The sequence below is a fragment of the Pinus tabuliformis genome, chromosome 4_2 (genome assembly GCF_031772625.1).
Source record: "Pinus tabuliformis cultivar Carrire ecotype Pingquan chromosome 4_2, CPIR1, whole genome shotgun sequence".
Lineage (NCBI taxonomy): Eukaryota > Viridiplantae > Streptophyta > Pinopsida > Pinales > Pinaceae > Pinus > Pinus tabuliformis.
In genome coordinates this window covers 481,511,726-481,534,482 of record NC_142304.1, presented here as the reverse complement: position 1 = coordinate 481,534,482, position 22,757 = coordinate 481,511,726, and the positions used below count along the sequence as shown (strand labels likewise).

At 39.1% G+C, this 22,757-nt stretch overlaps 1 pseudogene; it reads right to left on the bottom strand.

The window, feature by feature from the left end:
- Positions 1-1,245: 1,245 nt before the first annotated feature.
- On the bottom strand, positions 1,246-5,734 carry LOC149170042 (putative TPR repeat-containing protein At2g32450; annotated as a pseudogene).
- Positions 5,735-22,757: the final 17,023 nt, after the last annotated feature.

Below are 22,757 nucleotides of genomic sequence, written 5' to 3'. Positions count from 1 at the left end.
AAAATTTTCTCACTTAAATGTTAGGGCTAATGTATAAGAAGTAGATATTGAATCCTAAAATAGTACGGTCCTTGGATTATTTCTACCAATCTAAAATTTAATGTACTTTATCATAAATTATTTATGCAAATAGAAGCACAAGATTAATATGTAATTCCATGGTAAGTTGACATTACTACAAAACACACAATGAAAATGATCCAAGTCATAACAGCATGTATGAAAATAATTTTTAACTTATAGACGATGATGATCACACATTAGAAAATAGTGAACTTCCAAAACAAACTTCCTAATTGATTTCCTAGACCACAGTGAGAATGGTGCTTATGGTGCATAACTCCCAAGTCATGTTAAAAACTTAGGTGCCTAATAAGATTTGGAGCATTTTAAAAAAATATGATATTTTAAATAACAAAAAACAAATATTGCTTTCTCTTCCCTGCTAATCATGCCAAGGAGTTTCTTTATCTTGAATTTCAATGTAAAGTATTCTTAAAGATATCTTGAAACATGGATGCCTCATAAGTTGAAGGGAATACACTTTCAAAATGTAAGAAGCATGGTATTCATAGTCTCTCAACAAGCCAAACCATATGCAACATGAATGAATGGTAAAAAAATTTCACTTTGTTTACGAACCAACACAGTAGGGAGAAATGGATATGTTCCCCACCTGATTATCAAGAAAAAAAAGTTTCTAGATATGTACATGTATAAATTAATTATATGGTTCACCTCGGTTTTTAAGAAGTCTGGCCTATGCTGGCTGAGGCAATGGAGGCAATTTTCTAAGCTTTGGATGATTTTCTCTTCATCTTTTGGGTACTTGATTTTCAAAAAGGCCTTGATTGTGATACCTTAGTTAAGGGATAAATACTTTAAATAAGTCTTTAGATGACCTTTATTGGAAGATATTAATTAAGGGATAATCAATCTCAATAATATTTTAGATGACCACATATGATAGGGATGGATACTTTCAACAATACTTTAGAAGACCCCACCTGATAAGGGTCCATATTTTAAATAGGACTCATTTCCTTGTTAGGACATGCTAAACATGAAGGGAAAAAAGGAGTGAAAAGTAGCATTCACCATCTAGAACCATGGAATTTTGTTAATGTTTCAAAATAAAAAATAGTAAAGTAATGATTTCACAAATTACAACACCTATTTGAAAGATAATAATTTATGTATCATACAGGAAAGAAGTTAGAACAAAAATTTCCTTGAAATAGAAGCTTAAGGCCTTGGGAGCTCAGTTGCAGTCTTAGTGGAATAGACAAGATCACATATCTACCAGGTTTAAAAATCACATACTTAATACTTTGACAAAAAAAATGAAATGGAAAAATAGGAAGGAGAAAACTACATAAGTTAAAGGAACATGATGCACCCTATCACCTACCTCAAGCTTTACTAGGGTGTTTAAGATGCCAAACTCCTTGTATGGATCATCAAACATTTCTAAAAACTTGGGAAATTGGAGACTTGGTAATTTCATACTCTCCATGAACTTCCATCATGTCACTAACTCCTTTTGATGGAAGATAGCATGCCCTTAATAGTCTAATTAAAATTTTGCATCTAGCATCCTAATCTATGCACCAATACCCTTTGTGGAATGACACACTAAAGAATCAAAGGCATAATGTTTTCTCTTCTCTGGGGAACCTGCACAAATGGTGAAATAATGGCATAGAATAAGCAAAAATACACTTTGCATGATCCTATAACACCCAATACACTTAACACTCTTTTATTCACTGCCTTGACAACTCCTTGGAATGTTTATGGCTTGAGAAAATGGAGAAATATCCATAAATTTTTTTAAGAACTACTTTGAGGATGGATTTCTCCGATACAAGATTGCCATATTGAGGAATGTGCACTTTTTTTTGTAGTTAATTCCTTTTTCATTAAATTTATATCACAAACATTCAGTCTAGTTAGCCTTTGGAAGCTTATGATATCTAGAACACAAGACAAGTACTGTCTATGTGCGATTTTTCAACTTGCTCTTGTAAACCTTCCTAGTCCAACAAATAATATTCCTTCTTGAAAGCTCGCATTCCCAGTTCCCATATGTACCTGACCTTCAGAACCTCCATGCTCGTATGATCTTCTAATCATTGAAGAAAACCATTTAGGCATCTTCTAGAAATGCTATAAATGTGTAATAACATCATATAGTTCCACCCCATTTGTCATTTTGAAAGCCTCTTTTAAAGATTTCTTAGCTTCTACCATTTCTCCAGCACCCAAAAATGCCACTACTTTGTTGAGATGAGTGCGCCCATGATTAGGCGAGATAGAAAACACGTTGTAGATTTTTGCAGCTCTTTGGTACCTACCCACATCTCTAAACAACCCTCCAAGATTATACAAAGCATCCATATGATCTGGCTTCAGGTCTATGGCTTTTTGAAACTCTTGTATGACTCTCTCATCCTCCCCCATGGCATGCACGACCTACCAAAATTCATAATGTGCATAAGCATAATCAACCCCAAAAAATATAGCCTGGTTCGTGGTCTTTTCCGCAACTCTATACTCACCCACCCCAAAAAGTGCATTGCCAAGAAGCTTCATAGCCCTGTAATGGGTTGAGCAAAGAATTGTTGCCTCTCTATAACTGGACTATTCATCTCACATAATATGCTATAATCCACCTTTGTATTTTTTCGTATTGAATGCATAATAAAATTCTTCCTTAAAAAATATATATGCTCACAGCAGAAAACAGATAATTCCCTATTTCCTATTGCCTGTAAAATAAAAAGAATTCCCAAGTATAGGGTAAGAATATACCAAAAGTGAGTTCTTATATAAAAAACATAGCAATAATCACTAAGGAGCTAAGTGAAGATATTCAGTCATTGTCTTCTATTTTTGTGGTCTTCGCCCTGCAATTCAACACTGAAGCAAAGATCAACCATCGAATTCCTTCACATGCAACTTGGAAGGTTTCATTACCTTTCTCCGAAAACACAGGGGTGAATTACCACCTTGTTTGGGATTTCCTACCAATATAATCATTTGGGTCCATCATTTTTTTCATGGAGCCAATTCTCCCAGACACCATTGGACATGAACTCAAATTCAAGAATTTTCTCTATCCTAAATAATCATCAACCAAGGAGAGAAACCAATTTCTCATGGAATTCATGGTTTCATAAAATCTACATTTCTATTGGAAGTGTTCTATTGTTCTGAATATATTTGAATACACAATCAATTTTGGACAAACCTATTGCAAATTTCCAAGTAGATAGTGCTAGATGGATGGGTTCAGAATAACCTAACTAATGAAATTGAATATTAAGGTTGGCTACAAATCAACCGTTGCAGAGTTGAAATCAACCCTAGCATCTCAATCTTTCCTTGCAACTACAAATCAACCTTTGATGTGTTTAATTGCTGTGGATTTGCCCTTTTTGGTGCAATTTTTTCAAATTTGAAGCTAAGCCTTCTTCCCAAAAGCTACAAGTGCAACAAAGGAAAGGTAGAGAAAATTCGACGAAAATCTAGTGGCAGAAAGGAAAAAGGCCAGGCCACTGGGTATTCAGTGTCCTCTACAGGGGTGGCTTACCCAAACTCAGGCCACTCCATCAGATGTTGTTTTACAAACAAAATAATACACATACTGCAGCTACTTTGGATTCGACCACGCTCAAACTGTCGACATATTATGCGCACCTAGCATAATACAACACACAACTTTTTCAGGTGCGGTAAACTTCAACTGCAATTTTCTCAGTCTACATTTTATGATTTGTCTATTACTATTTTTGCTCATCATTTACTGTTGCCATAGAATGTTAAAATATCTACAGTCCCTTTTTGACTCCCCATTCTTGGAAATTTCCCACATCTTTGTACTTGTTTGTATCATTGTATACATTCTTTACTGCATCATCAAACTTCATTTTTTTCCCCTCCTCCTAGACCACATGCTCATCTGGAGTGAACTCACAAATTCTTGCTGCTCCAGATCCTTTATTCTCAATTTTAAATGTTTCAATACGACCAACTATAACACCCTTATCCACCACTGGATAACTCTTTCATAATCTCTCGACTATGCCACTCAGTGGGATGCAAAGTCTGTTCACGTTGGTGGACCTGACCCAGATGTTACTGTTGTTGCTGCTGCGATGACATCAACCTAACCAAATCATTCTAACTCTGCATAATCCACCATTATTCCTACAACCATCCTCGGCTTCCTCTCACCAAAATACTTTCCGGCATCCCCAACCTACCCAGAATTCGACAAAATTCAAAATTCCCGACCCAGTACCTGTCACTATGTATTGACATGTATTGGATCCCTCTAAAAATATTTATTTTGTCAGAAGTGATATTTATCTTTGCAGACCTCAAATCTCCCCTTCTGACCTTTTTAATTCTTTATTCTCTGGCTACATTTCCCCATAATCCTTCCTGAAATAAACTTATTATATGATGACATCCATTAAAGGATTTTCTCCCTTCCACAACTTTTTTGAGGCATTGGGACATGAATATTGTGTGAGGGGGAATTCCTAGACATTCCTTGAATAGAAAGGATTCTCCATCATCCTCCACCTGACACATTACATAACTACGTCTGCTCTCTCAAGGTTATATTAAGCTTTTCTATGTCCCCCATCATTTATGGATTTGAATGATTTTGAAATCACTACTCATGACGATCTCATCCACGCAATGCTGGTGGTCAAACGGGCATATGGAAAGTCCTCTCTTGCCACCTTGGTGGAGGATTGGGCACATGATGGGGCCATTGCTCAAGCTAACTTGGCGGAAGATTGGTCAAATGGGGGAACCACATACCCTACCAAGAAGTCGAGCTCTCTTCCTACACCTCCTCTACCACATGGCCAAAATCCATCTACTCCGCCGCATGCTCTTCCACACTTGGGAAATAATTGACGTCCTCGCCACCCCATCCATGCTATAAAAATTATAGAACCAACTCCAAATTTGACTTTAGGATTTGATGATCTCTCTGACAGAATTACCCGCCTGCAAAATCAAGCATTAGTAGGAAAATGACATTTTTTTGAGATGGACGATTTGACCATGAGAATCTGGTTGCATTCTAAATGGCATGTTCTTCTAGATTACATGCCTACGGTAGTCAGGTTGCTAAATGGCTAGTATAGTTTTAATTTTCTATGTCAGGAAGACCTGGAGAAGATTCAGGCCATTCCTTGGGTAAATGGCCACAACTTCCTTGCTTTGTACTCCTAGTACATCGGATTTAACCCCTTAAGAGAAACACCACAAAATAATCTAATCTGGGTTAAATTACCAGGGCTCCCCATAGAATTTTGGTCACTAAAGACACTACAAGACATTGGGGACGCCATTGGAAAATTTGTATATGTGGATCCCCGCTGTCTGGGGGCTCCCGACAAGAGAGTTGCTTGGATCCTCATTGAAAAAAATTACAAGGGTGGATTTCCAGACCACATCTCCATATGCTGGAATGATTCTTTGCTTACCCAATGTCTGGATTATTGGGGTGTACCCTTCTGCTGCTTGAATTGTCACTGGACAGGCCACCTGCTGGCACATTGCCCCCGTCGATGGAGCGGCCGCCTAACATCTGATAATAGGAAGTGACTTCACAAATTGAAAAGGAATATCCTTCAGAGTTCTGGATGCTTGTCATACGATGGCTTAGAGACTCCATCCCGTGGGAAATTTCCTTCACATCACTCATGTAATCCGACCCACTCCCCTCTTGGAATCTCCAATCATCACTCTATAAAAAATCAGATTAATTCTTTGCATATTCTCACTTCATCCTCCCCTCCATCGGATGACGTGGACCTACACACTGCCACCACCCATATAGAACAGTCTACACCCTATCTCGATTTACCACCCCCACCACCAAATGCTCCACCTCAGCCTACCATAAATGACCCCCTATCAGCTACTCATATTTGCTATGTCTGGGCTATATCCCCCCCATACTGCCCCTACAAACCTGACCACATACAAACCAAATCTCTCCTCCCCTACCACCCCGATTACATCTCCCACAAATTCAGTGGATAGCGATCTAGAATTCTTGCTGCAAAAAAAAACCCTAGACCTACGATCCCTAACTATCCACAAACCCTCGAATCCCACATCACCACATATTAGCCCAACATCCACTGGAAATATTAAAGTCCAGATAAAAAAACCTAGGGATAGCCAACATTTCTGTGGCCATCTCTGAAATCCTATTGTCCCCTGTGAATTGGATGCACCCAACCTCATTGACATCCCCATTGTTGAATAATATTCTTGGGCCCTTGGAGCACGACAGCCTGCCAAATGGCCCAAATGACTTTCATCCTATCCCTAAATATGGGGTCTTGGGGCAACCCCCAAATTTCTAGCCCTGAAGGAATTATTCATCAAATATCACCCATACATTATTCTTCTTCAAGAAACTATGCACCCTGCTTCCCATTCGATTGGATACTTTAGACGAATGTTTCTGACTTGGCACATGGCTGCCATAGATGCTTTTGGGCTCTCTGGGGGACAGATTTCCATCTGGGACCCTAACCATGTCCAACTTCTGGCATTTTCATGTTTATCTGGAATTTTTATGGCTGGTAACATTTGCAACTTTTTGGGTCGAATCCATATTCTCAATATCTATGCTCCTTTTCAGGATAGAGAACATTTCTGGCTTCGGTTGGTGGATTCGGATCTCCTGCATATTCCATCTCTCATTCTAGCTGGGGACTTAAATTGAATTATTAGGGCCATGAACACTTGGGACATAAATGTTGCGGAGACACCATGGAAAACACTCTAAAATCCATCATCCTGGAACACAATCTGGTTGATATCAGCCCAATAAACATTGCCCCCACTTAGGATAATGGCAGATCAGGGAACTCATATATTGCAAAGAGATTGGACAGTTTTCTCTTACATGATATGCTTATTGAAAGACTCAGAATGGTATCATCCGAAATTATCAGCAGTTATATTTCAGACCATCGCCCTATCATTCTCCATTGGCGACAACAAGTCTACAGGAGTGGACTTCCCTTCAAATTCAACAGAATCTGGTTAGAAGATTCTTCCTATGTCGACTTGGTAAAACATACTTGGCTCTCTGTGGCAAACAACTCCACATCTTATATGGGATTGTTCTTGGACAAACTTAAAGCTCTTAGATTTGCTACAAAAAAATGGGAACGAGAAAAAAAAATCATCTCAGAAGAGAACTCAGCGATATTGAATGGGAGTTGGACTCTATTAGCCACTCTATGTCTGCCCATACTCTCCATCTGAACACCAGATCCAAAATTCAGTTCCTTGAACAAAGAAGAACACAAATCCTTCTAATTAAGGAGATGACATGGAAGCTCAAAAGCTGTGTCACATGGCTGAAGGAGGGGCATCGAAACACAAAATTTTTTCATAGATTTGCAAATCATCGTCGTCAAAAAACTCCATATGGGAGATTTTTGACTCAGACGATTCAAAATATCAAACGCAAGACGAGATAAGCCGGGCTGCTCTATCATTCTTCAAATCAGCCTTTGCACAGACTCCATCGAGAGGCCCAAAAGATTTATTATGGGGGGTATCTCGCTTCCCATTGATGTTCGGAGAAGAAGCTAATAGAGATCTCTACAAGCCGGTCTCTTCCGAAGAAATTCATGAGGTCATACTATCTTTCCAGGGTGACAAAAGTCCGGGACCCGACGGATGGACTATGGAAATATTTTCTCACTTCTATGATCTATTTAAGTCTGACCTGGTAAACCTTGTTGAAGAATCCTGAAATCTGGGTTCTGTCCACCCTCATCTAAACTCCACGTATATTGCCCTCATACCTAAAAAGAAAACCCCGCACACTTTCTCTGATTTCCAACCCATATCGCTCTGCAATCTAGTCTACAAAATCATATCCAAAACCATTGCAAATCGTCTGAAGCCAATTTTGTCCAAATTCATCTCTCCACAACAATATGGTTTTCTCAAACATAGGAAAATTCATGATGTTGTTGCTACAGCACAGGAATGTTTACACTCCATCCAGTCGAAACATCTTGATGCTGCTATTATGAAAGTCGATCTTAAAAAAGCATTTGACTATCTGGACTGGGGGTTCCTGAGACTGGTCCTTCACAAGATCGGTATTCAAGCATCGGCCATAAACTGGATCATGGCTTGTGTCACTACTGTCCAGTTTGCAGTTATTATCAATGGATATCCGACTTCTTTCTTCAAAGCTGGTAGGGGTCTCAGGAAAGGTTGTTCATTATTGCCTCTTTTATTCATACTAGCACTGGATGGACTTAGTCTACACATATCTCTGTGGCTAAGGGCCTCTTCTCTCCTCTGAAGATTGGCAGAAACATCCAGATATCTCATAGCTTTTTTGTGGATGATGTGCTCATCATGGGGCTTCTTAATAGGTTTGCTTGGCTACATTTATTTCAAGTTTTTTATAGATTTGGAAATGCTTCGGGTCTCAAAATGAATCAATCCAAATCAGTTATAATGTATGCTCTGGAAATTTCTGAGACCATCGCATATATTGCTAACTTATTTGGTATTTCTTCTGATTGCTTTTCCTCTGGTCTTAAATATCTTGGTTTCCATTTAAAACCCTATAAGTACAGAAATATGGACTGGCAATGGCTAGTTGACAGATACTTTCTGAAAATTTCTGATTGGGAAAATAAATGCCTTTCTATGGGAGGACGCTTTACTCTGGTCCAAGCAGTGACAACACAACTCAGTGTATATTGGGCGCACTTGTTCCAGCTTCCTGCTGCCATCATTAAGAAATTAGATGGAATCACAACAAATTTTATTTGGTCTAGAATGAAGCATTGGAAGAAGTATCATTTATCAAAGCTACAGTACATTACCCTTCCAAAGAAAATGGATGGATGGGGCATCCTCGATCTTTTCTGCTTTGGGAAAGCTCTTCTCTTAAAATCCATATGGCACAGGATTTTTGGAAACAACATCTGGAGCCATATTATAAAAAAAATACCTGAGGAACATAGACTTTAAAGTCTGGATGAGAAATGGCCATATCAGCAAAGCTGTTGGCTCTACTATCTGGCGCAGCTTCAAAAAAATTGAAACCACTTTTATTAAAATGTTGGCTTGGAAACTTGGCACTGGGCATCATATAATTATAGGACACGACCACATTCAAGTTCTATTAGACATTGATTCCCTCTCGGATCGCATCATAAAACTTTTCCATCGAAATGGAACCTTCTTCTGGAACTAACTAATCTTGCTAGGGAAAACAACTGCCCAATCTGGAAAACTGCAGGTGATTTAAATCTTTTGGGCCCTGTTGCAGAGGATTGGAAGCACATCTACATACATATGAGGCTAGCGGGTCTCTATAGAGAAGCGACATGAGAATCAATTACCTAGAATGGTAAAATGTTGGAAAATAATATTGTGGTTGCTGATGCTTACTATCAATTGTGCTCTCTGCAAACAAATCACCCGGGGAATGGATGGTTCACTAATTTTTGGAGCCCATTGCTTCCCATCAAAAACACAATCTTTCTCTGGCTTGTTTGGAGGAATAAGAACTTGACCTGTGAAAACCTCCAAAAGAGGAACTTGTCTGGCCCAAGTTACTATGTTCTTTGTGGGAATGCTACTGAGGATAATACTCATCTTTTCAGATCATGTAATGAGGTCTCCATCCTATGGAAACATTTGGAGCAAAAAATTGTCCCCCTGGGGCTGTACATTTGTGACATAGAGCTTTGGTTGAAATGGTGGAGCAACCAAGGCCTGAGAAGACTCATCCATGCTATTTTCATTTGGGAAACATGGAAATGGTGCAATGACATTATCTTCAACCATCACAGGGACATCGTGTTGATTGTGCTGACGAGAATTCTTCAAAAGTCTGAATCTATTTTACAATCCTCTCCAAAACAACAGCCTACTTGCCCATTGGAAATTCTGGAGATGGTATATCCGACCGGCTACTTCGATGGGGCTTCATAGGAACACAAATGTGGATGCGGATTCATCATTCATATACATTTTGAGTTATCATACCATGTTCAATGTGGAACCGGCTTTGGAACCGACACAAAAGTGGAGATGATGGCTCTGTGGGGACTTTTGTGGTTCACTGAATTTCTAGACATACAAAACATTCATATTTTAGGTGACTCCAAGACTGTCATTGATTATGTTGGATCATATGCTAATATTCAAAAATCCTCCCTACAAGGTTGGTTACAGCAGATCAAGAAAATTTGGAATTCCCTCAATCACCCCACAATACAACACATAAGCAAGAACTTTAATTCTGAGGCAGACAACTTATCAAAACTTGGTTTTAATGTGGAGCTTGATGGATTTCATGTGATCATCAAAATGCAGGAGATATGGCACGAAGGTGGGGTATTTCCAATTCCTAGATAATACTTGGGTTAATCCTTTGCTGCTCCCAAAAATTTCTTTTTTTGTTTGCAAGATAGAAAGATGAACAATTTTCATATAATTCTTTTTTTGGGAAATCTGCGAGAAAACCTAAACTCAGTAGGTTGTTTCTGCAAGTATTTTCGTTTGCTGTATCAACAATAATTTTGTTTTGACGAAAGAAAACTCTATATTATATGATGATAGAAAAATATATTTGGAGTCTCTATATCTGTAGACTTGTAAAGAATTTCCTCATGAAAGAATATATCACTGCTTTTTTCATCTGGAAAAAAATAAATAAAATAAAAAAATTCTACATTTCTGCTAAAACTTCTTTCTCACCTTCATGTTCCTTCTACATATTTTTTATGGCCATTGTTGATCCATTTCTTAGTTTACCTTTGTAGACCATTCCAAAACCTCCATTACCGATAACATACAAGTCAAAAAATGTTTGTGAATGTAAAATGCACAGTTTTGAAGAAATTCATTGTTTCGAAGCTTGGACAAAACCTGCCACTAGTATTTATTTTCAAGATAATAAATTCCACATCCATTGGGTTACTTTTGGAGACCTCCTTCCTCATATATAAGGTGAGAAGTCCACAAATTAGAATAACAACCTTGACCATAGTGAATATAAATTGAGTCGAACCTGATGATCCAATTTGAGTTGAAACTGCCACCTCTAGATGAAGGGTGGCGAGGAAATCTTAAAGGGAAGAGGCCCATCGACGTAGAAAATAAGAAACAATTTCAATAAAAGCGCCTATTGAGGGGTCAATCCCTAAAGAAACAATTTAAATGAAAGGGCCCGTAGACACTTCGATCCCTAGCGAGGCAAGCCCAAGGGGCATAGTAGAGGCGAGAGGGGAATCACATTGAACTACAGTGATGATTCAATGTGTGATTTTTTTATTTGATGGAGGAGGAATAAAATAGATCTTTGTGATTGGCTTGATTTTCCCAGTCCAACCCCACAGAGGAATTCTTATTGGCATAATTATAGCTAATATTAATTTAAATATAATTTTTTTTTGTAAGCTTAGGTAGGTCCTCCTTTTCTATTTATATGAAAGAAAACTGAATCCACATACTGTCAATAGGTGGCCTCAACTTTCCCAATGGGAAACCAAGTCTGTTGGCCACCTATGCATGTTATAAGCCATCCAAAATTGGAAAGTTAACAGTCTTTCTACCCAAGCAATATATACAAAACTATTTAAAAACCAGTCTTTAATCTTAGGTCCCATAGCATGCATATAAAAGAAAACTAGCCGCTAAAAAAATAGTAACCTGAGATCCATGAGCTCAGTCTATTCCTTGGGCTCTTCCTGTTCTGACTCGATGTTCGCTGGGTCTTCAACTGAATCTCCATTCGTTGGTGTCATTTCAACGATGCATGGTATGTGTCTCTGAATTCGGTCTAGTCTGATATCCTGCTTGCATAGCTGGAACTGTATGGTTTGCAGGTCTCATTTATAATCTAGCATGTCTCTAATTATCAAAGCCATCCCCATGGACACTTGTTCCATCGCCTTTCCAACCAGCCTCTTCATGAGCCAGTATAAATGTAAGGTCTATTTAAATTGAGAAAGTCTTCCTCTAGTATTTCCAAGGTCAGGAATGAGGTCTCTCCACTCCTCCATTTCTTCCTCCGAGTCCTCTTCCATAATCCTTTCCTCCATTTCCTCAATAATTTTCCTTATCCCTTCATCTGTGCCTTTCTTATAAGCCTTGGCTGCTTCCTTCACGGTCTCATCCATGGGTCGTTTGCCCATCCTTTTTTCTGAGGTGCCCATATCCTGAGAATGAGGACCGCTATTTCCCCATCCTCTACGACCACGTCCTCTAGCTGCCCATGCCATATCACATGTCTTTTGCTACTTGTTCACAATGGACACAGGTCAGAGTCAAGATAAAATAGTCAATACCCATACGAATTCCAATTTTTTCACAGGGTTTCTATCTACCTACATTATCTCTCCTATGTCTACATTCCTCTGCTCCAAGGTACTCCAGTGAGCTAGGGATGGTCTTCACCTTCTCCTTGCTCCCTCTGTCCTCCTTCTCTTTTGGATCCCTGTTTACTGTCTCTCCTCCTTGTTCACGACCTCCCTCCTTGGGTTCCCTAGGCCTGCCCCTCTCTCTAGATAGCCCCAGGATAATGGACACAGGGAGCTCCCCACTAAGATTCTTCTCTCCCTTCCTACCTTGCTGACTGACACCACTCCCTCTCTTCGTGGCCTTATCCCCTTTGAAGGTCACCCCATTATTTCTTAGCTTCCTGCCCAACTTCCCCTCACAAGCTTCCTCCTCTCTGCTACCCAAGCTTGCCTTACCTACCTCGAATTTCTGCCTGAAGAACTTTTCTGGACTCCCAGACCTCCCTGCCACCCTGATACAATCCTCTCTAGCCTTTCTATCCTTAGCCCTGAGCCCAATGCGCCCCTCCCTATTATCTGCTAAGCCCTCCATCCTTTCCAGCCTCGAAGCAAAGCTACCGAGCTGCTCCCTCTCACTACTATAGCTCTGTTTGCATAACATAACTGCTACACAAGGTCTCTCCTTCCCTCCCTGACCCAAGTTCCTTTCCCCTCCCATCATACTGAAATTTCCTTTGCAAATTACAGAGAAGAGACAGTAAACATACCCGAGGTTACTCGTCCTGCTTGCTGGATGCGTGTCTAGCTTTCCCATCACTCTCCTTCGCCTTCTTCCTTGCAATCTATCCCTCCTTCTTTCCTTGCCCCTACTTTCATACTCTATCACACCTACTTGCCATCCTATCCTCCTTGCACCGCTGTCCTTACCACCTCTCCTCTTCCCAACATTCCTCACACCACTTCTCCCATCTAACATCCCTCTTGGTATGCAAGACCTCTCCATGTTCTGCACTATAATCATGCAAGCTATAGAAAGTAGTCCTCACACCTCTTGGCTTATGACAGCACCATTACTATTGTTTACCCACTCCGACACCTCGATCGAGAGATTGTTGTGAACATTATCATTTCATTTATTCATAATCATCATCTTGGGCTAACATTTGTCGTAGCGGATCCATTCTTGTATCCCTTGGTTGGGTAGGCCAAGTTCTTTCCATGTGTCCTGTTTATTGATTACATCCCCAGTTGGCTAGGAAATCCGCCGCTTTATTCCCTTCTAGTTTAACATGCTTGATTATAATATAATCAAACCTTTTCATTATTTCTCCCAGCTCTTGGATGAGGCTTGCTATTCTCTAACTGTGGCTAATATTATCCCATGCCTTTCCATTGTAAAGTTTCTTCATCATGTTGATTACCATTAGTGAGTCCCCTTCAACTTCCAATTGTTTGTACAAGAGCCTTATAGCTATTCTCATCTCTTGTCATGCTGCCATGAGTTCTGCTTCATTGTTGCTCATCATGCCTCCATATGTTGAGTACAACAATCGTACCCTGCCATGGCTGTCTCTAAAGATGCCACCTATTCCTGCAATACCCGGGTTCCCTTTGGAGGCTCCATCAAAGTTCAGTTTAATGAAGCCCTCTGCTGGTCTGCTAAAATTCTGAGATGATACTCCGCTCATTTGCATTGCTTTCCATGTATTCGCTCCCACCATTTCTTTGGCTAGGTTGAGCTTTTTTAGGATTCTTGCTTCCTGAGGCAGGATCTCCCAGTCTTCTTGGCACCATTCTTCTGCTAGGATAGTTTCTTTGATATGTTCTATTACTCCTCTCCATACCTGCTCCAGCATTGATTCCTTACTTTTGAAAATCCTTTGGTTCCATTCCTTCCATATCATCCATAGATTAAAACCTACAACTAGCCCCCATGCTCTGTTTAGAACCGGGCTGGTAAAGTGGCCTCATCCCCATTGTTGAACAATCTCTTTTATACTCTGTTGATTCCTATCCGTCCTTCCAAAGATCTCATAGATAGCTTCCCATTGTCTATGTGTGAACTGGCATGAGTTCATTAAGTGTTCTATGTTTTCATTATCCTTATTGCATAGACCACATAGGGATGGTCCCTGCATCCCTCTTTTTTGTAGTTGGTCCCATGTCAAAATTTGGCCTTTACATGTTAACCATAGGAAGTGAGCCACTTTTGGCCACCATTTTCTGTACTAGATTTGTTTCCATAGATGATGGTGTCCTTCTAGTTCATGTTCAATTTTCAGATCATATGCCTCTTTGACCGAGAAAGTTCCTTTCGTAGAATGTCCCCATCTCAATATATCAGGTCCTGATCTGATTGATATCTTTCTCGTTCCCATTTCTTTCACATAGAGCTCTCTCTGTCCTTCTTCTATATTTTGACCCCACTCTTCTGGGTTTTTCCAGACTCTCCAATTCTCCTCGTTGTTATCATCCTTCCAGAATTCCTCTACTCGAGTTAGTCCTACATCTTTTGAAAACTGAAGAATATTTCTGAGTTCCTGCTTTCCATTTAATTTTTCTTGTTGTTTCCAAGCCTCCTCCCAGAACTTTGTTGTTTTTCCATTTCGTATTTCCCAGAAGGCATGGTTTGTGATTATGTCCCTATTCTCGCTAGCCAAGTTCTAAATGGTAGAGCCTCTCGGTGTTTCTGTATACCTTAATATATCCTCTACTCTTCTTGGCATGTTATACTTCTTCGTCCATATTCGCTTCCAGAGGTCCCCTCCTCCTGCCATCCATCTCCACCACAGCTTTGCTCCCATAATTTGGTTGGCTAGGTATGGATCATTCAGACCTAAGCCTCCTTCCTCCTTTTTTCTAGTCATCCCCTGCCAAGAAATCAAAGCCCATTTTTTCTGCTATTGAGGCCCTCCCCATATGAATTTCTTAAATATTTCCACCATTTTGGAGCAGGCCCCTTTCGGGGCTGCCATCCCCAATAGTTGGTAAATTGGTATTGATTGAAAGAATGATTTTACCAAAACAACTCTTCTTGCCAGGTTTAGAGATTTGAACGACCAGTTGGCTATCCTTCCTTGGATCTTTTGTATAGTTTGTTGCCAATTTACCATTTTTAAAGACTTGATTGCCAGAGGCATACCTAGATACTTGGTCGGTAACTCTCCTTCCCTAAATCCAATCATTCGTGCAAGGTAAGATTTTACATTACCTGTTGTGTTGAAGAAGTAAGCACATGATTTCTCTTTGTTAATTTCAGTGCTTGAGGCTTCCATGAAGAGATTGAGGATGTATTTTATTCTTTTAAATTCCCTACAAGAGACATTACCGAATAGCATAATATCATCCATGAACTGCCGGTGGGTTATTGGGAGCTCAGTCCCCCATACCCTTATCCATTTTATTCTATCCTCCTGTACTTCTTTTTTGATATACCTTCCTAGCCCATCTACAGCAATAATGAAGAGGAAGGGAGATAGGGGGTCTCCCTGTCGGAGCCCTCTAGTGGCATTGAAGGTAGATGACGGGGTTCCATTTAGGAGGATTGAGAAGACTGGGGTAGATATCATTGATAGAATCCATGCTATCGATCTGCTGCAGAACGCAAAGGCTTCCAGAACTTTCCTTAGGTACACCCAATTTAATCTATCGTAAGCTTTGGATAGATCCAATTTAATCATCACTCCAACCATGTTCTTTGATTTTAATGAGTGCACCACTTCTTGGGATACTATCAGGCCATCTAGGATCTATCTACCTTCTATAGAACCTGTTTGTTATGAGGATATAAAGCTTGGGAGAATCGGTTTCAATCTCTTAACTATCAGAGTAGAGATAATTTTATAAATAACATTACAAAGAGCAATAGGTCTAAATCCTTGCAGCTCATTAGACTTGGAGGTTTTAGGTATGAGAGATAGGGGGGTAGCGTTTAAACCTGGAAATACCTTTTGGTTCCTTTTGGATTCTTCCACCACCGCTATGATGTCATTGCCTATGAACTTCCAAGCAGCTTGATAGAATTCCGCCGTCAAGCCATCCGGTCTCGAGGCCTTATTTTTCTTCAGTCTGTGCACCACTTCCTCAGCCTCCTCTATCATAACTGCTCCCATTAATGCAAGGTTTTGATATCTGGTGATTATCTTGGCGATCTGGTGGCATATTATATGTGGTGCCTCTCGCCTTTCCTCCTGAGGCTCCATTAACAGTTATTTGAAATGTCTAACCAGGGTTTCCTCCATATCCTCATGCTAATTTTGTCACACTCCTTCGTCATTTTTTAGAGAAAAAATTATGTTTCTCTGCCTGTGCTGTATCATCGCTTTGTGGAAAAATTTGGTGTTCCTTTCTCCCTCCCTTAACCAGTTCACTCTTGACTTCTGTCGCCATAACATTTCTTCCCGATTTCTTCGTTCCTCTATTTTGCTAACCAATCAGCCTTCTTCTATTTCTAATTCTTCACTTCTCCCTTCCCTTATAATTTCTTGTTGAATTGCCTTCATCCTTTGATTTAACTGTTGTTGATCCTGTATTATGTTTCCGAATTCCTTTTGGTTCCATTCCTTAATTTTTTTCTTTATTTCCTTTAACTTGAGTTGGAACGTTTTCATTCTATTCCTTCCCCTTTGTTCACTCTGCTTCCACCATTCCTCTACCTTGTTTATAAACTTAGGATCTCTGAGCTAGAAAGCTTCAAATAGGAATGGTCGATTTTTAGGGATAGCTTTTAGGTCAATCTCTAATCTCACCAACCAGTGGTCCGATCCCATCCCATGTAATATTATCAGTTCCACAAAAATATCTATACTTACGATCTGCTCAGGTATTAGGAATCTATCTAACCTTGAGGCTATTTGATGCTTGCCCCCCCTTTTGTTATTCCAGATGTGAGTCCCATTGGTTGTTGTAATATCCACTAGCCTCTGGTCATTTATGGTATCCTCAAACAGTTCCATGTCTGCATCTACCCTTCTCACACCTCCTCTTTTTTCATTTAGGGATTTAATCATGTTGAAGTCCCCTCCTATGATCCATGGTATACTTTGGTACAAACCACTCACTTTTATTAAGTTATTGATGAAATTTCTTCTTTCTCCTGGGATATGAGGACCATAGACCCCTGAGAGGAGGATCCATTCTTTGGATCCGATATTTCTAAATTTTCCAGAAAGTATTCTTGGCATGCTTACCCATTCTTCGAAGCGAACTTCGTCTGGGTTCCATAGTATGGCCAATCCTCCTGCACTTCCCATAGCATCTTGTCCTACTACCTCGTACCTTGGCCTAAAGTTTCCCATAATCTCCTTCAATTTTAATTCACTGATCTTGGTTTCTTGTAGTATCATAACAATAGGTTTATCCTTCCTCAATCTTTCTTTGAAGTATCTTTGTTTCCCTTTACTGTTCATACCTCTTATGTTCCAGGTCATGATTATCATTTCAACAATTTGGTTGGTTAGTGGAATACCTTCGATAATGGCACCACTCTCCCTAAGTTAAGGAGCATTTCTCCCACCATTTGAATGGATTCATTCATGGGTCGTCTGCCTCTTTTTTTCCTCCTTTGCCTGATTTCCTGTCCCTGTCCCCCCTGTGATCCAATATGCTTGGGTTGGCTTATCATTATCGTTCCTAGTTCCATTTTATATTATTGGAACATTTCTTTGTATAGCTGTTTTTGGTCTTTTGGGATGAACCTCTCATCCAGGTGTCTCCATTCCTGTAGTAATCTCTTCATTACTTGTTCCTCTTCGCTAAAATTTTCTTTGTACGGGTCTATCTCCATTTGGCTTTGCTCCGTTTGCATTCTATTTATTGCTCCTTAATTTTCTTCCGCTGTTTTTATCTGTTCCTGCTTTTTCCCTCTTTCTTTCTGTTTTGACTATGTTGGTTCTTCACTGATCTCCACATATACCTCTTCCATTTCTTCTTCCTGTAGCACAACGATTTTTTTACGGTTTTCCTGTTCCTTCTCTTTCTGAGGACCCTTGTGGCTACTCGTTGGTTTTTGATTCCTTTTTCTTCTGTAGACCTCCTAAAAGCCCCCTTCCATTTCCTTACCCAATGTTTCCTCCATTTTGTTTCCCTACATGGACTTTGGGATGTTCTGGGGGAAAGATCTGAATAGGTTCCCATATTCATTGCACCTCCTACACCTAAAAGGTATGTGCTCATAATCCAAACGTTGTTGCTAGATTTCATCATGATATTCTACTTCTATGTAGTCAGGGAGAGGTTTTGTAATGTTCATGTAAACACATATCCGGGCATAAGAAGTGTACCTTCCTTTTCTTGTTGTGTCAGCCACCTTAACGAAGGTCCCAATCGAGTTTCCTATTCCTTCTAGGATTTCTGGATCCCAGAAATCCATTGGGAGGCCAAACAGTCGAACCCAGATTGGCGCTGCCAGCATTTTTTCCTGATCCGGATTATAACACTCTTCCCAGTGACGCATGAATAAGCCAGCATTATTGAAGAAATAGGGACCCTCCTCAAATACCTTCTCTTTGTCTTCTAGGTTAGAAAATACTACTGAAAAGAATCCTTTTGCTCCTAGTTTCAGATCTATGTGACCTTTTGGTTGCCAATGTTGTTGTATCCATTTAACCAGTTCCTTCTCTGTAGGCTAGGCCCCTATGAATTTATAGATCAATGCGTGATCTTTCATGAACCCCCTATATTCCTCCAGTTTATTGTTGGGAATGACAAACCTAGGTTTTTTTGCTGCTCTGGTAGACATTTACCTCCGAGACCAGCTTGCCAATGCGCTCCCATGACCGGTGTGTCTTTGCTCCTTTTTCCATGATTTCCATTAGTACCATTTCTGCTTGCTTCTCCTGCTGTCACATTCTTATAGGAGGGGATCGTTCCCCCCCTTCCAAGCTCATTCTGCCTTCATTAGTCCATCCCTGCCTCAATCTGTCTCGCTCTGCGATCTGTTGTGGTGTGTTGTCATCCGTATCTACTGTATCCCATGTCCACTGTTGTTGTTGCAGGCTTGCCAGGGCAAACCTGCATCAAACCCTAGCCCGTGACCCTGAGCTCCTTGCCATTCGACTACCCAAACTCTAAACTCTATCGATAATCCGTTAACTCCAAACCTTCATTTAAATATAATTTATATATGTTAATATATATATATATATATATATATATATAATGTTTTTAAATCGGTACTAGTTATAACAAATATATTTGATAAATAACCTAAAATGTTTTAAATAATTAAATTTAATTACTTTTTATTTTTAATTAATTTATTTACTATAGCAAATAAAAACAATTATAATAAGGAAAAGAAAGGAATGAAACTTCTTGTTGCATTAGACATTGACACTAAAACGAAAAACAAGATACCACATGTCATAGAAATCCTTAAAACAACAACCAAGGCATGAGAGAAAATGAAGAGAAAAATAATGCTTGGTAGTGAACGGTGCGAGTAGATCTCATATAAATTATTCAATGGGGGCATGCCATTGACCTCCTAAGAGAGCAGATATAAAGGTCTAAATAGGAAAATGAGAGAGATCCCATTTAATACCATAGCTTTAGAATATTTATGGTTAAGAAAACATATTTTTTTTTAATTGACTATTGTTTTTAAATTTATAATCCAAACTAATATATTTTTTGGATTAGACATTTGGAAAAGAAAGTTATTTCTGAAGGATTCCAGGAACTATTACTTAGTTTGGAATTTTATTTTTCAATGATTGTAGCAACCATTTATAGGTTTGCAGTGAGGTATGTCTTTGAGAGATGAGGAGATAATATAGAACTCTGTGATGTAAGTTGTACAAAAACGAGCAAGTGTAGGAAATATAAATAATAGATGCCCTCTTATTGGTGGGGTTAATTCCAAGCCAAAGTAGCTAGCTATTTCTTAAAAGAAACATGGATAATTTTATTTTCGTTGATATGTCATTGATAGAAAATTCCACCTTAACTATTTTGGTAACATGAGTACCATTTTTTTAATGAACGAAATCCAAAATATAATACTTGGTGCAAATTGACTAATTATTCAAGGACTAGCTTGGGAGACACTAATCACGGACAACTATAAGGCTAGTCAATGGGAAAGTAGACCAAAGATAATACATATTTATGTATAGGTAATAGCAATGAGAGGTTATGCGTGTGTAATATTATTAATGGAAAATGCTAATAGTCAGATGTCGATAAATACATTGACTTTGTGGAATTATATTTTTAGAAATAGATGATCAATCATGCAAGTCAACAAGGAAACACTCATATTGATATAAATAATGTACTTAAATCTATTAAATTAATTTATATTACTATGAAAAAATCTTTTTAGAAGAGATTTTTTATATTTGGAGAATATTGAAATAATGTAGAAATATTTTATCTGAATGCAGACTTATAGACAAGGATGGATGATATGTGGAGATTCAAGCCATAGTTTATATGTCATTAGTTTCTTCTAAGTAATCGTATACATTGTTTTGAAATAAACTTGACGAATATGATGTTGAGTAAAACTATTGACTTCTCGAAATCTATTCTTTTTATAAAACTATATAATACAAAGCTTACCACTACAACGTGACATGGCTATTTTTTTTAAGTAATCTTTCTACCATTACTCATTCTAAGGTTTACTACCTATTAAATTTTTTAATAAAATAATATGATTGAATTATACGTTTCTAAAATATTTGGAGAATTATATATAAATAAAGTATTTCATGGTAATGAACAAGATCATGTATTCATGAGATGTTTAATTAAATAACATTGACAACCATGCTACACTCTGTTAACCTCTTACACAACAATGCCATTGCAGGATTCAATAATCCTAATAATACCATCCTAAGGGAATTATGATGCCAAAATGTAGTCAATGAAATCTTAACCGTTTCCAAGTAAGTGGCATAATTCTTATTCTTCCTTTTTCTCTTAGGATATATCCAATTCTACTTCTCTTCGTTGATGAAATCTTAACCATTTCCAAGTAAGTGGCATAATTCTTATTCTTCCTTTTTCTCTTAGGATATATCCAAATCTACTTCTCTTCGTTGAAAAAGAATTAACTAGTGAATAGCTAAGAAAAGTTATATCTTTAAAGTTATGTTTTATCTCAAGAGAAGTAGATTTGGATATATCTTTTACCTTTTCTTTTCCCACCACCTTCAGGCTTCCCAATTCTTTGAGTAACATGGCTGGGGTCTTGTCATCAACAAACTTTTCTAGAAACATATGTTTGAACATACCCCAGTTTTGTATGGAGTTGACAGGAAGGTTGTGATACCATGCAACTGCGCGACCATCCAAGGTACATGGGAACAATCTACATGCAACGTCATCGTAGCATACCTCAAGAGTCTGCAGCTGTAGGTAGAAGTTGTCTAAGTGATCTTCTGCCTTCACTGTGCTGTCAGGGTCAAACTTTGTGATCATCCTCTTCGACCACTTCGGCATCTTGTGCAAAGCACCCAGGAGGGCCAATGGTCCCTAAGTCATCCATTCCAGATTTTGGTCAGCCGTGTCTTCTTGCTCTTCGTCCTCCTCCTCTTCTTCAGAATTTGACGGTTCCAACTCCGAGTCTGTTGGTTCATCTCTGCCTCCACCTCCTCCACTACCTACCCCTCTGCCTCTTGTATCAAAGTCTGAGCCAAAGATCATGAGGGTGTCTCATTCTCCCTGTTGGAAGACCATAGGTTCCTCTCCGTCTTCAACAACTTATGCTAGACTTTCAAGTGTGGAAAGAACTTCTTCCACTAATGATACAACAACCCATGTGGGAGTGGCTTTTGGCTTTCTTGATGCGTATGGAAGATGTTGGATTCCTGGTATTAGTCTGATGACTTTTTTGAACTAGCGGGTGATGGGACAGACAGAGCAAAGGTTTTGATATGACATTTTGTATTTAGTCCTGGGAGGTGAGGAGTAACCAACTGCAGAGTCACATGCAGGTGAGAGGGAGTGCAAGTTACTACCTTAACCAAATGATTGATGAGTGGGTGTGAGAGGACGTTTAGTCATAAAAAAATGGTGTCCATCCTTCTAGCGCCAGAAATGTTGACGGTGTTGGACCCACCAACATTTAGGGGATCTCCCTAGTATGAAGTCGCAACTAGACCTCACACCATTTGGTGTAGGAGTCCCATCTAGTATGATGGCTCGGTTTCCATTATCTTAAATTTTTTCCTTATCTCTTGCTTGTCATCATGAGAGAGAAGTTTTCTTTATCTTCAAACAACAAGGTTCACGTGCCTAAGGGATTCTAGTGTTACTTATGTCAAGGTTCTTTCACAACAAAGAGAGAGGATGGGAGTGAGTCTTAGGTCAGATGGGAGGAAATCCTAACTCTGCCAGAGACACACAACACAATAGGACATCCAAAACTTCCAGAAGAGCAATCCACTTGGATGGGGTAGTCACAAC